The sequence below is a fragment of the Apteryx rowi genome, unplaced genomic scaffold (genome assembly GCF_003343035.1).
Source record: "Apteryx rowi isolate R43461 unplaced genomic scaffold, aptRow1 scaffold_27, whole genome shotgun sequence".
Lineage (NCBI taxonomy): Eukaryota > Metazoa > Chordata > Aves > Apterygiformes > Apterygidae > Apteryx > Apteryx rowi.
The window spans coordinates 3,689,061-3,701,087 of NW_020449085.1; the positions used below are offsets into that span (position 1 = coordinate 3,689,061).

The 12,027-nt window shown below is 42.1% G+C and overlaps 1 protein-coding gene across 9 annotated transcripts in view; it reads left to right on the plus strand.

Annotated features, from left to right (window-relative positions):
- PEAK1 (pseudopodium enriched atypical kinase 1) overlaps window positions 1-12,027 on the plus strand; it is a 120,367-nt gene that overhangs the window by 33,581 nt on the left and 74,759 nt on the right. For 3 of the 9 annotated variants that reach the window (XM_026068311.1, XM_026068310.1, XM_026068307.1), the window contains 2 exons: window positions 156-261; window positions 1,722-4,821. The exons of 4 other annotated variants lie outside the window; for them this stretch is intronic. The gene's annotated coding sequence lies outside the window, so the exon portion shown is untranslated. The remainder of the gene's footprint in view (window positions 1-155; window positions 262-1,721; window positions 4,822-12,027) is intronic. 2 more of the 9 variants (XM_026068308.1, XM_026068312.1) reach the window with 2 other exon arrangements.

Here is a 12,027-nt window from a genome sequence, read left to right on the forward strand (position 1 = left end):
ACTCGGAGAATAGTACATATATTGGGACACTTCAGCCTGGAAAATAGGTTGAGGGAGGGGTGTAAGAGAAATTGAAAATCATAATGCATAGGAAAAAGTAAATAGATGTAATACGAAGGAACAAGTTTCTTATCTGCCTTTTTCTCTGTGACAAGAACCTGGCAGCTAGCACAAGGAGGCACTTCAGGCAGCACGGAGCTACGCGGTGCAGAGTCCGTCCGTGGCATGTTACGGGGGCTGAATCTCCTGTGGGCTCAAAAGGTAATCGGACAAATCTGTGGAGGAAAAAACCATCCTAGACCATCAAATGCAAAGGCACCATTTCTGATTCTGGAAATCTCTAAGTTGCAAATTGCTGGAGACTGGGAGAGGGTTTGGAGAAAGCGGTGCTGTATATTATATGCCTTTATACTCTGGGCCACTGCCACCAGCAGATGTCTGGGCTAGCTGGACCTTTGGTGTGACCTACTAGGTTGCTGTCATGTTTTTAGCCATTTTGTCCCCTCTGGGCTTTTTCTTGTGGTATTTGTGATCCTTCTGATCTTCTTTTCAACATCTTTGATATTTGGGAACTTTGCTTAATCTACAGTTGGTACCTGTGTTATTTCCCATCTCATCAGCTGAATCGCATCATTCCTTCTTATATTAAGTCTATTACAATTGATTAATACTTACAAGATGTTAATTTACCCTGCACGGATGGATCACTATTACTTTTTCAGGGTAATCTACTCCTCTGTCCCTAAACTTGCATTTAGGAGTAAATGTTTGAGAAAGTAGCTTGTTACTTCCACATTTTCAATTTGGGGTTTTAATCTATACTAACATATAATAAAATCATTTTCTAAAAATGCTGTTTAATAATTTCTCTGTCTCTTGGCTGTTTCATTGAAGCATAACATTCACTGTGGTCATTTCATCCCTGACAATTTCTTTAGCTAATTAGGCCTTCGCCATTCGACCTTGTGGTCTGCACCAGCCTGTCAAGTTGCTCCTGTCCTGCAGCAGTTCTTGTTTTGCGTCCAGGATTCCTCCCTTACTGCTTTCACCTATTGCCTCTTTTCTCTGTATTCCCAAATGAACCATTTCTCAGGCGTGGGTTTTCAACTATGCATGTTATTCAGTGGCTCCTTTCTCATTGCTATTTTGATAATATTTTATTACTCTGTTTTAACTTCATTACATTTTTCTTTAGCTTAAGGTTTCAAATAAGCATTTTTCTCTGGCAAGAGATTTTAGAACTGTAGCTGCTCTGGTTCTTCCTTTTCATTTGAGTTACTATATCAACACAAGTGCATAACAACTCTTGCTTTAAGTTTGATTCTAAGCTTCAGCATGCTCCCTGCTTCTGCATCTGAAATTATCTGCTACCTTTGCTGGYGCTATGCAGTTTCAAAAAACACCTCAGAAATGTATCTCCCACCCTTCTGCCATCCTTCATGGGACAGCTCAAGTTTTACTGTGTCCTGTATTAGTACCATCACCATCTTTAACTGACCTGCAAACTATTTTGCAGAAAGAGGATCTGCTTATACTTCATCCCTTACCCCTTCCCCATTTTTATTTTCACCTATGAAGATGCTTGTGGATATGTTGCCATGTTAAAGGTGTTTGTCATTTTCAGGGACTTCCTTTGCTTATAAAATGGTCTTAAATAAAATCCTTGATGTATCTATCTATCTATATAGAGATTATATATAGATTTTTTTTTTTTTTTTCAGAAGATGCTCTGTGCTATTTAGGAGCACGACGTGATGCTGCAGCTGACCTGTATTGTTAGCGTAATGACAAGCCAGGAGTGGAGTGACGCTCCCTGGGCCGTCTGCTGTCCTTGCCTGCTTCCTTACTGCACGGCACAAATTGTTTCCAGCTTGCAGCTGCTGTGTACAGCTCAATCTGTGTAGCTGCCAAAAGCACTTAGTGCCCCACCTGTCTGCAGTTAAAGAGAGAGTTTTAAGAAATTATTTTCTTTTTCTTCATTGGTGTTTTGAAAGATGAGATGCTTCAGATTACAATCTAAAATTTCCCCTTGTGCTCAGATCATATGCTGCGGTGAATTTGTTGGTTGCATGAAATGGTTGGTTTAAACAATGAAATGCTCCATTGCACAAGCTGGAGAAATGGGAAGAAAGGATAGTGTGGGTCATAGGGAGGAGCATTTCAGGTGACTTTGGAAAAACACTTGAGCCATTCAACATGTCCTGAATTTCTTGTCAGCTGAATGTCTAGAACAGAAATGTTGGCAAGTAGTACTGGTTGCTTTTAGTAAGGACTTCATTCTTTTTTTAAATACAGTATTTCAGCAGTGTTAAGTGCTTCTTGCAGTTCCTTATTGCAGCTGTAGGTTTTTTCCATCAGTATTTTTAAATTGCGGTCAAAATCAGAAAAAGTGCCTAAAGAAAATACCTGAGGAGAGAGAAACACCAAACAGTGAGAAATAGCAGGACCCCTTCCTAGTACCCCAGGGCCTTGCTGCAGGGCATCACTCTCCTTCCGTGCGGTGTTTTGTCTCAGGGCGCATACTATTCGTTATGTCCAATTCTTTTCACATTGATTTTTATAATCAAAGAGCACCGCAAATTGTGACCCAACTCCAAGTTTTGATTTTACTGTTGGTGGCCCTGGTTACTCAGCTGTGATCATTTTTTAACTGAACTGATGTTAGATTTTTGACATCTTGTCTGACTAATTCAGAGCTAGGAGTATTTGTTGTATTTCTTTGCATTTGGCTTTTCTGCTCAATTCAGCTCACTTTCTGTAGTAGCTTCTTGCTTCAGATTTTTTATGTATTATTGCCTGTCTCGTGGCAAGGTCAAATGGTACTTCACCAAGAAGTCAAACCATGCAGATGGCTGTTGTCACAAACTTGTAGAGTTTAAGTACCGTTTATTTTCTTGGAAGTACCCCTTCATTTGAGCTGTCTCATTTATCTTGATACCAAAACCAATTTTTGACATCCTGCTCTTAAGTAAAACTTTGACAAATGACAGCAATACATGCCAGATGCTTTAGCATGGTCTTTTGAAAATGATTTTCCTAAAGATCAGTGTGAATTCCTGCGCTCACCAGACCTACAGCAGCAGCATTAGGAAATGTCAAAGCSGATGGAACTATCCAAAGGAAAAGCTAATCCCCACTAATGGCCCGTGCACATGCCTTAACATTTAAGTAGAGATTGCAGGCCTGAGCGTAGTGACTAGAAAATTCAGCTAAAGCATTTCTCTGTAGCTTTTCCTGTTGAAATAAATTTTCGTCATCCGGACGTAGCTGTGGGAAGAGCTTGGTGCTCGGCATGGCTGGCCCGCGCTGCCGGTGCCGCTCGGCGGGCAGCCCCTGCGCCTCTCGCTCAGCCCCAGCGGCGTTTTGTGTTAAAGCTGAGTCAGGTTTCTGGACTAAATAGTGCTGCGGCAGCCTGCACCGAGAAGGGCAGTTTTGGCACAAGTGAATCAGGAAACGGTGTGTTTGACAAGCCAGGGAAAAGGCAGCATGTCGAATTTGTGCAGCGGGGAGAGCCGCAGCTCGCTTGTGCCAGGAAACTCTCTGTAATCTGCCTGATTTCTGTTAAAAGTATTTTAGTCTGCTTTCTACTTTAATGAAAGGGAAAGCGAGGTATGGGAGGGCCCTTCGTGATGCCCTGCAGGGACTTCAGCACCCCAACTCTGCAGCTTTCCATTTACTTCTGTCGGGGCAGGGAGGGTCGCTTCTTCAGAACGAAGGTAGCACTGTTCGCTCTAGCTGGGATGTTCTGCATTCGCTGTGACGGCAATTACTATACCGACATTTATTTAGTAAAAGCAAATGAATGCCATTAAGAATTTTTCCTTGGTATAGTCACCCTTAAGTATCTCTCAAGTTTCTGCTAATGAGATGATGAGACGTGAACTTGAAATTCGAGATTCCCTTCTGGCAGAGCCATCGAGGTCATTCCTGAACATACGCAACTCAGAATTGCTCCTTGTTTTCTTGCTGTCAGATTTTGCAACAAATCATTTACTATTTGCAATCCAATACCAGTCTGACACCTTCTTTCTTTTTGTTGCTGTTTGGATTTTTCCCACCACGTGAGTTATTGTATTTTGGATTGCCGTCCACCACAATTTTTGTAGGGATGTTGTAATTAACTGATGAACTCGCTGATAACTTATGTGTTAAGGGTCAGTCAAAGCCTATACCAGCTTCCTGGCACGTTACTTCATGTCCTAAACGCTGGTGAAATATTTCGTTGTCCATGGTTTGGTTCAGGAGATGCACGGGATCAATCGAGATGGATTCGTAATCTCAGCAAAAGCGGAAATCAAGCCACGTAAGGAAAGAGCCGCGAGGCCGCGCGCGGCACCGCTGCGGGCCGTTCCCGGCGAGCGGAGCGGGCTGCGGAGCGCTGCGGAGCCCCGCTGCCTCGCAGAAGCAGCATGCAGAAGCGGGAGGCGATGCAAGGCGACGCGCCCCATGGTCTGCTCGTTCCGGTGCTCGTTCCGGTGCTCAGGTTGCGCTCCACCAGTGACCGTACCAAAGTCCTTTCCGGTACGCTGATATTGGGGACTGGCCATTTGGTTTTGTACCTTGCGTTGACCTCTTTTGCAAGCTTAAAACTTCAGCTCTTCCTTTTCTCTCAGGAAATTCATCGGCAAGGTTCTCTGACAGCAGATTTGCAGGGCGCGTGCGCTCAGGGCCGCCGGCTTGCCGTGCTGCAGCCGTTCGGAGGGACGTTATGACAGCCTCCGTCACGGCCTGGGGAGCGTGCATCCGCACCCGGCGGGCAGCCGCCCCGCGAGGGCGTGCGTCGAGGGCCGAGGCTCGTCCGAGACGCGGCCCCGGAGGCAGGTGGGGAAACACTGTGCGATTGCGCGTCTTCCTTGGCTGCGCCGAAACGCGGGAATCGGCAGCGTGTTCGAGGGCGAGAAGCTCGCGCTCGCAGCGTTGGATAACGGCGCATTTACCGTCCCCGGCAGCCTTTTGTTTGCTCCCTTTGCTCCCTAAACACATGCATCGTCTTTTGTTCCTTACGTGCTTTTTCTGATAAAAACAGGCTTCACTGAAATTCAGTTCACCAGAAATGAGTCAAACATTTCTGGTGGTGGTTCTGACAGTTGTGCAGGATTTCAGTTTCTGATAGCTGCCCTGTTTTCAAATACCTTTACGTGCTGACTCTGCCCTTGTTTGCAAAAACATGGCCAGTAACTACCTTTTACGGGCTTCAGGTTATGTGCTTGGGCAGTGAAGAACAGGTGAACTCTGAAAGAGGCGTGCATAGGGTTTAAAAATGTATGTGTTTGAGGGGTTTTGTTCCCAACTTTTATAAATGTATACATTCTGTGAAGATCAAAGGTAATCTGAAAAGATGTTTTGTTTTTAACTGGGTTTTCATCAAAATGTTTTCTTTTATTTTTCGTCTTTCATATTTGAGAAATTTAAAGTTGGTTTTCTCAAAGCTTGGTTTTGTTCAGTTTTTACTTCCCCAGAAGATCTCACTTTATCAAGATGGTCAATAAGTTAGCGAAATGAAATAGATGCTAACAGAAGTACTGTTAAATATTTTAATACAAATCTTTCTCCCCTTAATTGGTTGTACATACATGATTATCGTTTCATTAATTCTCCTGAGATTCTCCAAGATATTTTTCTAGAGCAGATCTTTTTTCTTTTTTTTTTTCCAAATATGAAAATGTATATGGATTTTCTCTTAATGTAAACCTTTTCAGGTCTACTTTATAAATTTTATATGCAAATCCAAATTTATAAATAAAATTATAGACTATGACTATGCTGTTTCTAATGCTTCTGAAAGCACCTTTAAAGACTGTCTTGCATGATCTGTTAATTCAGAATGGATTAGGCTTGTTTGCATCTCTTGCTGAGCCTCTACAAGTAAAATATCTTCAGCTGGTCTACTGTTTTATGGTAAAATTCAGGACAGAAGATACACCAATTTATAATTGTTCATGACAATTTTGAAATGCTGCTTAAATTTATTGAAAACAAAAAAGTTCAATTATGACTGAAAGGGGGGAGGAGAAAAGAGCAAATCCTAGTAGTATATGGAACCGAGGAAGCCTGGTCAAAATCTGAGTGCTTGAGACCCTTTTAATGGCCTCCTTTTTTAAATGAGGAATTAAGAATTTGGTCGGGTGAAACACAGGTCTTGAGCTGTATGAAACATCATCAGAAGGATGATGAGACATGACTACAAGGCACACATCCCAAATATGTTTTACAGAGTTAAAGGCATTTCAATTTTGTGCACATGGAGAAACTTATTTCCAGTATTAAGGTAACTGGGGGAATTAAAAAACCCAGGCAAGAAGAAAACATTTCTCTGGGATTCTTCAAATTTGCACACAAACACATACAAGTRTTTTCTGATTGCAGTTTGATACTGTCTGTATTTGTTCCCTTTTTAGGTAGCARCCACGTAGTGAGAGCGTTTATTTGCAGCGGGGAAAGGAAGGAAATGATCGTAGCATTATAAATCAAAAAGTAAAAGTAGCGTTCCTCAGATAATTAAAACTCTTTTTTTTGTTCATTTTTAAATGCATTTTCTTCATTTTTAAAATGTTTTGAGATGTACTGGGAAAAACCCGGAAGAAAACTTTTTTTGTGTTAATTCCCCAAAAAGTAAGGTTGTGCTATTCTTCTGTAAGTCAACAATTGCTTCTTCAGAAACAGATTGGAGGAGAAAAATCTCAGAACAATTAAAACCACAAGGGTTTTTACCATTTTTCCTCAGTGATGATGTGCCCTACCATATGCTAAAGGCAGAAGTTATCCCTTCCTGATAAAACGCATGGTGGCAGTGCATATGTACATATAAACAAACACATATGGTTTATGATGGTTATATGGAAAGATTTAAGCTTGAGAAGTGAAATGCACAGGCTAAGAAAAGTAAGGAGAGGATTGCAAAGTAAGTTGTGCGGTTTTTCTTGGTGATGAATGGATCTTGCCTGGCATGAGTGGTATGTGTACAAATGATACTCCTATACTAGCAAACTTTTAAAAGGTCTAGAGAGATGCAGTTCTGTGTGCATGTGTGTGTGTATATATATATATGTATTTATATTCAGGATTTGGGCTAGATTAGTGGAGCAATAATTAGATCTGAGGTACTTTTAGTAAAAGACGAAGAAAGCTTAAATTCCATTACTTTTGTATTCAAAAACTTGTAATTGTACCTTTATAAAGATAACCAGTGAAACTCTGCTACTAGATTTAAATGCATGAGCAGCTCCTGCTCCTAGTATTGCCCTTGCTCATCTTCTGCCTGCAGAGAGGCTGCAGTGAGCTGCTGCTCTGCATTTCTTCTGCTCCTGTCGATCTATGCCACTGATGATCTTCAAACTATTCTGCAGTGACACCTTTACTTCAGTAAACTGTTTTTTATGTCAGAAAAATTGTATTGGTAAAAACTTTCTTGATTCCTAAAACCTTCACTTATCTTTCCATTAAAAATATATATTCTCCGATTCACATTCTTCCCATTTAATCCATAAAATACAGCATATGATGTGGTTTCTTTGTTGATTCTAGAGATAATTTTTAGCCTGTAAAAGACCTTCTGTCTCAACAACTTTGAAACAAAGATTTTTCAATAGATGATAAAGTGCAGCTGCCAGATTAACAGACAGAGAGACCGAAAAGGGAGGATCTCGCCACAGATGGTTCGAATAAAACCAGGCAAAGAGCACAAGTGTGTGGCGGTGGGTGGGGGGAGTGAATTGAAATTCAAATCCTAATCCCAGGACAAGTTTTGGGTTTAGTTTGTGCAAGAGAAGTTGCGTAAAAGCCATTTGAGAGTTTGGGGTTGGTGGTTTGCTTGTTTTTTGTTTTTCCCATTGTTGCTTTCCATTTTCCCTGTTGCTATAGTACTACTGATTTTTTCCACCTTCCTCTACCCCCATGTCCATATTGCTACCTGCGGGATACACTGCTTTGCCAAGGGTCCTCTGCAAGGCCACGTTCAGCTATTCAGAAGACTTTTGTAAATGTGAAATACCACTTAAAGTGCAGATTTGCAGAAAATGTGTGCGTGGGAAGTTTTGCTGTTGCAGCAAAGAACAGTAAAAGATACAGTAGACTTGTATTATTTTGCTGTCACATGCTGCTCCTGTTCCTGCCTTCTGCCCCACAACCTCCCTCGCAAGGCTGTTCGGCTGCTTGCTGGTTTATTAAGACCCTTTTGGCTGAGTTTGAAGCCATCTTCCAAGCTTTAACAAAAGATGTGTTTCTTTGAGCTATAGGAAGAATTTGTACTGGAAGGTTCATTAGTAAGGATGGATGGCTAGTAGTATGTTGTGTCTCTTTTCTGCTAACTTTCTCACCTTATCTAATAATATTAGGTCCATAACATGAGGTGAAAAACTAATGAATGTAAATTGCAGTAAGAAAGATGCGACTTAGCCCTTGGGAGGTGAGGGCCTGGATAATCCCTCGTGGTCTCTTCTAACTATTTTTTCATGACGTGAAGTGTTTGGGGGGGGTTTTGTGGGTCGGAGTGGTTTGGGGCTGGGTGGGTGGATTTTGTGTGTGGTTTAAGTGTATGAATTCGGACAATGAGACGTGCCCTGTTTAATAGTCTGATCTCAGGTTTTCGGTTTGTTTGGTAAAGTGAGTTGCAGATGAACATAACCAAGGTTGTGTCACTTCCATGTGCAATCAGGTTTTGTGTTTTAGAAAGTCCATTTGATTATGCGGAACTGTTTCCAACTTTTTGGAGTGGCTACTCCAGCTTTTGGATGTTATATTTTCTGTGTCATTGAGAAGGTCAGCTGGATGCGATCACAAGACAGTAGTTAGATGCATATTCAGAGTTTGCATGTTTTTTCACTTGTGCTGGGATGAACAGACTGCAAGAAAGATAGCTGTTTCTTTTTCTGTGCAGAAAACCTTCTCCCCCCCCACCTCTTTTCCAGATCCAATGTAACTTGATTTTTTCCTCCCCTCCCCATGTTAATCTTTTCTTCCATCCTTGAAAGGACTAGAGTGTTCAGAGAGTGTGCAGACTTTCAACTCAAAGCCCTCTGGGATGTTTCTTGATGTCGTAGTGTCAAAAGCATTTTCAAATTGGTGGCTCAGAAGTCAGTGCAAATCCTTCAGATGCATGAGTAACAGATACTTGTTGTAAGAGTCCTTAAGCATGAACAAGCCATTAAGTACTTCCTTTCTCTCCATGAATCAGTTCTATTTTAAACAGTATAATCATTCTATATTTCATATTAAAAAATTTTTTTTTAATTAGACTTTTAAACTCCCTTCTTCTGAGTTTCTTCTCCTGTACATCTATGAGTTTATATTAAAAACAAAATATACCCAGAAAGGAAGATACATTCCATGTCCTGAGTTAGACCTTCGTCCCCTTCCTCTGTCTCTGTTAAGACTGGAGGTACTCAGTCAGTCTGCAGCATTTCTTTACCCCAGGAGATAATTTTGAAGTGAAAAATTATTAGCCTGAAAATAGAATGCTTCACTTTCCCTTATTACCTGAGCGATAGTTCAGTAACGCCACTTAAAAATGCCATCATTTTTGAGCGTAAGAAGCAAGTTATTTTCTGCTGTTTATTATGTGCACAATGAATAATAAGTGTTTGTGATACTTTTTCAATTCTTCTGTTCACGTTGTTCCCCTGGTTTATTACTTTTAATACTTTTGCTATGTTTTGTCCCTTTTTTTAGGTCACTACCTCTTGCAGGGGCAGGGAGAAAGCCTTTTGGGGGATTTTTGAGTATTACAGCTGTCCGAGCTCAACTGGCACCTGAGCTACCTATATACAAGCGTAGGCAGCTATAGAAATCCTTGTCCTCAGCTTAGTATTTTCTGCCCCGTGTGATTCGAGCCTTTTTGGCAAAGCTGTCACCCACCTACCGTTTGCGGGAGGCCTGTGAGTTTTGTTGGAAGGAAATCCCGTGTTTTGACGAAAGGCTGCGGTGGCTGCTCTTACCGACTCTGTGACGCTGTGCTAGGCTTTGCCTGCTGCAGTCAGATTGAAAATACGGGTTTCCCTTTTTACAGTCTCATGCAGAAATGACAGCCTAACGGGGATGGTATCACAGCRAGCCCTCGCGGGGTGGCAGCCGCGATTGCTCTCGTAGCTAGAGCTGGTCGGAGGTGCCAGGGTACCTTCGCGGCTTGTATCAAGCTGTAAATAGAGCTCCTAGACAGGCTTTCAGAGCCTTCCTTCTGTTCAGGCACTGTAGTAAGTCTATTATTATTATTATAATGGTTAGAGGATGCCGTTCTTCACAGGACTTTCTGGTTCACTTCTTTCACGGAGGGAACACCTGATTGCCTGCATAACTATTCTGGCAAGATCTTTAAACTGGCATTGCTGGACCTTGTGATTATGTATTTCTGAAAGGTTTTGTATCCAAGATACCAACACGCTGGTATATAAATAGTGTGAACGCTGCCAAAAATCTTATTAGTTTGGCAAACCTGCTAGCCATCTGAAAGCGAAGAGTAGTTCTTAGGATAAAAATAGGACAGTGTACGCAAAGCTAGAACATCTTCAGTCTTTCACAGCGCATTAAGAGTCCAGTTGCAGTCAACATTAACGGGAGAAATATCTCCCAAATCGTGGCTTTGGTTTCCTTGCGCATTGCCTCAGTTTTGCCCCCTTACGCAGTCAGCAATCGTAACCTGTGTGGTGGTTTCTGAAATGCAGGATTCCTGTTGCTAATCTTGCAAGGAGGTGCCCTCGGCTCGCGAGGCCGTCGCTGGAGGCGGGCGACTGCCGGGGAGCCGGGGAGGGTTCGCCGGAGCGGCTGGCGACTCCTTTGTTCGGCGTTCCTCGCTCAGCGCTTTGCGAGGACGGTGCGTGCACGACGGAGTCACGCGGCAGCGCTTTTCATACCCCGTTCCTACGGCCTCGGGAGAAGGCCGCGGAAAAAATGAAGAAAGGGTTTTGCCTTCATTTGCTCTGCCCATGTTATTGGCTGCTACATATGGAGCAGCACCTAAAAGGAAGCATTTCATGTCATTTTTATCTTTTATGTTCAAATGTTGTAAATTAATCCTATAGTATTGATCACTGAAAAATAAGTAAATATAGAGTGGTCAGGGTTTGAGTCTTTTCTTTTTTTTCTTATGCTGGAGATTTGAATATCTTCCGTGGCACCCAGAAAACATAATGGAAGCTTTAAAAACTGCCTAAATGTCCTCCACAAGTAACAGGAAGACCTGATTTGTATGAAGCTSTGGTAGCGAATCTGTGCCATCTCCAGCTGTGCCGGAGTTTTGAGAGGCATTTCTGCCAGCAAGGGCACGTGGCAAGCAAATCTCTTCCGTATAGTGGTTGCTAACTGCTGTGCAAAGCTTACAGAATTTTAGACATAAGTAAAAATGACTATATGCAACTGGAATTAGAAAATGGATATAAATGTTGGTATTTTATTATAATATTCTAGCTCATCTACATTTGGTTGTAACACGTTTAGAAACGTAACCACAGTTGTTTTAGTCTAGCTAGTTCCAGTAAAGTTAGTAGTAAAGATGTGAGCAGGTAGGTTGCAGCCCGAGATTCGTGGGAACCTTGGGGATGTTATGCACACTATTTGCTAACCTGTACTGAATTTTAGTATCCCCGTACTTTAAGTATGATTTCTATCTTTATTCCAACTATTTTAGGTTAGAGACAGATAGGGCTACAGCGATGTTATACCCAGAGGTGCCAACAGCTCTGAGAAGGCATCCTGCAGGCTGAAGGAGCCATGGCTATCTCACGACTAAGCTCAGAGCAGGAGAAATCCAGCCCCCTCCCCTCGCCGGCTGCTTTAAGGTGTAATCAGAGCACACTGCCTAAATCGGCAAAGTTCAGTACCATTCCCCAATCACCCTTCCCATCTGTATGTTGTTTTCGAACAAATAATGTGTTTTCTTTCATGATGGCTCTTATTCATCTGATCTGTGGATGCTCATCTGCAAAGCTATCTCGGTATCGTCCTTTCAAATATGTCCCCCAAATGTTTTTATAATGACCATTTTCAGTGCATTTTATTTACGCTGCTCATGTGTTGATAGTTCTACTTGTCGTGGTT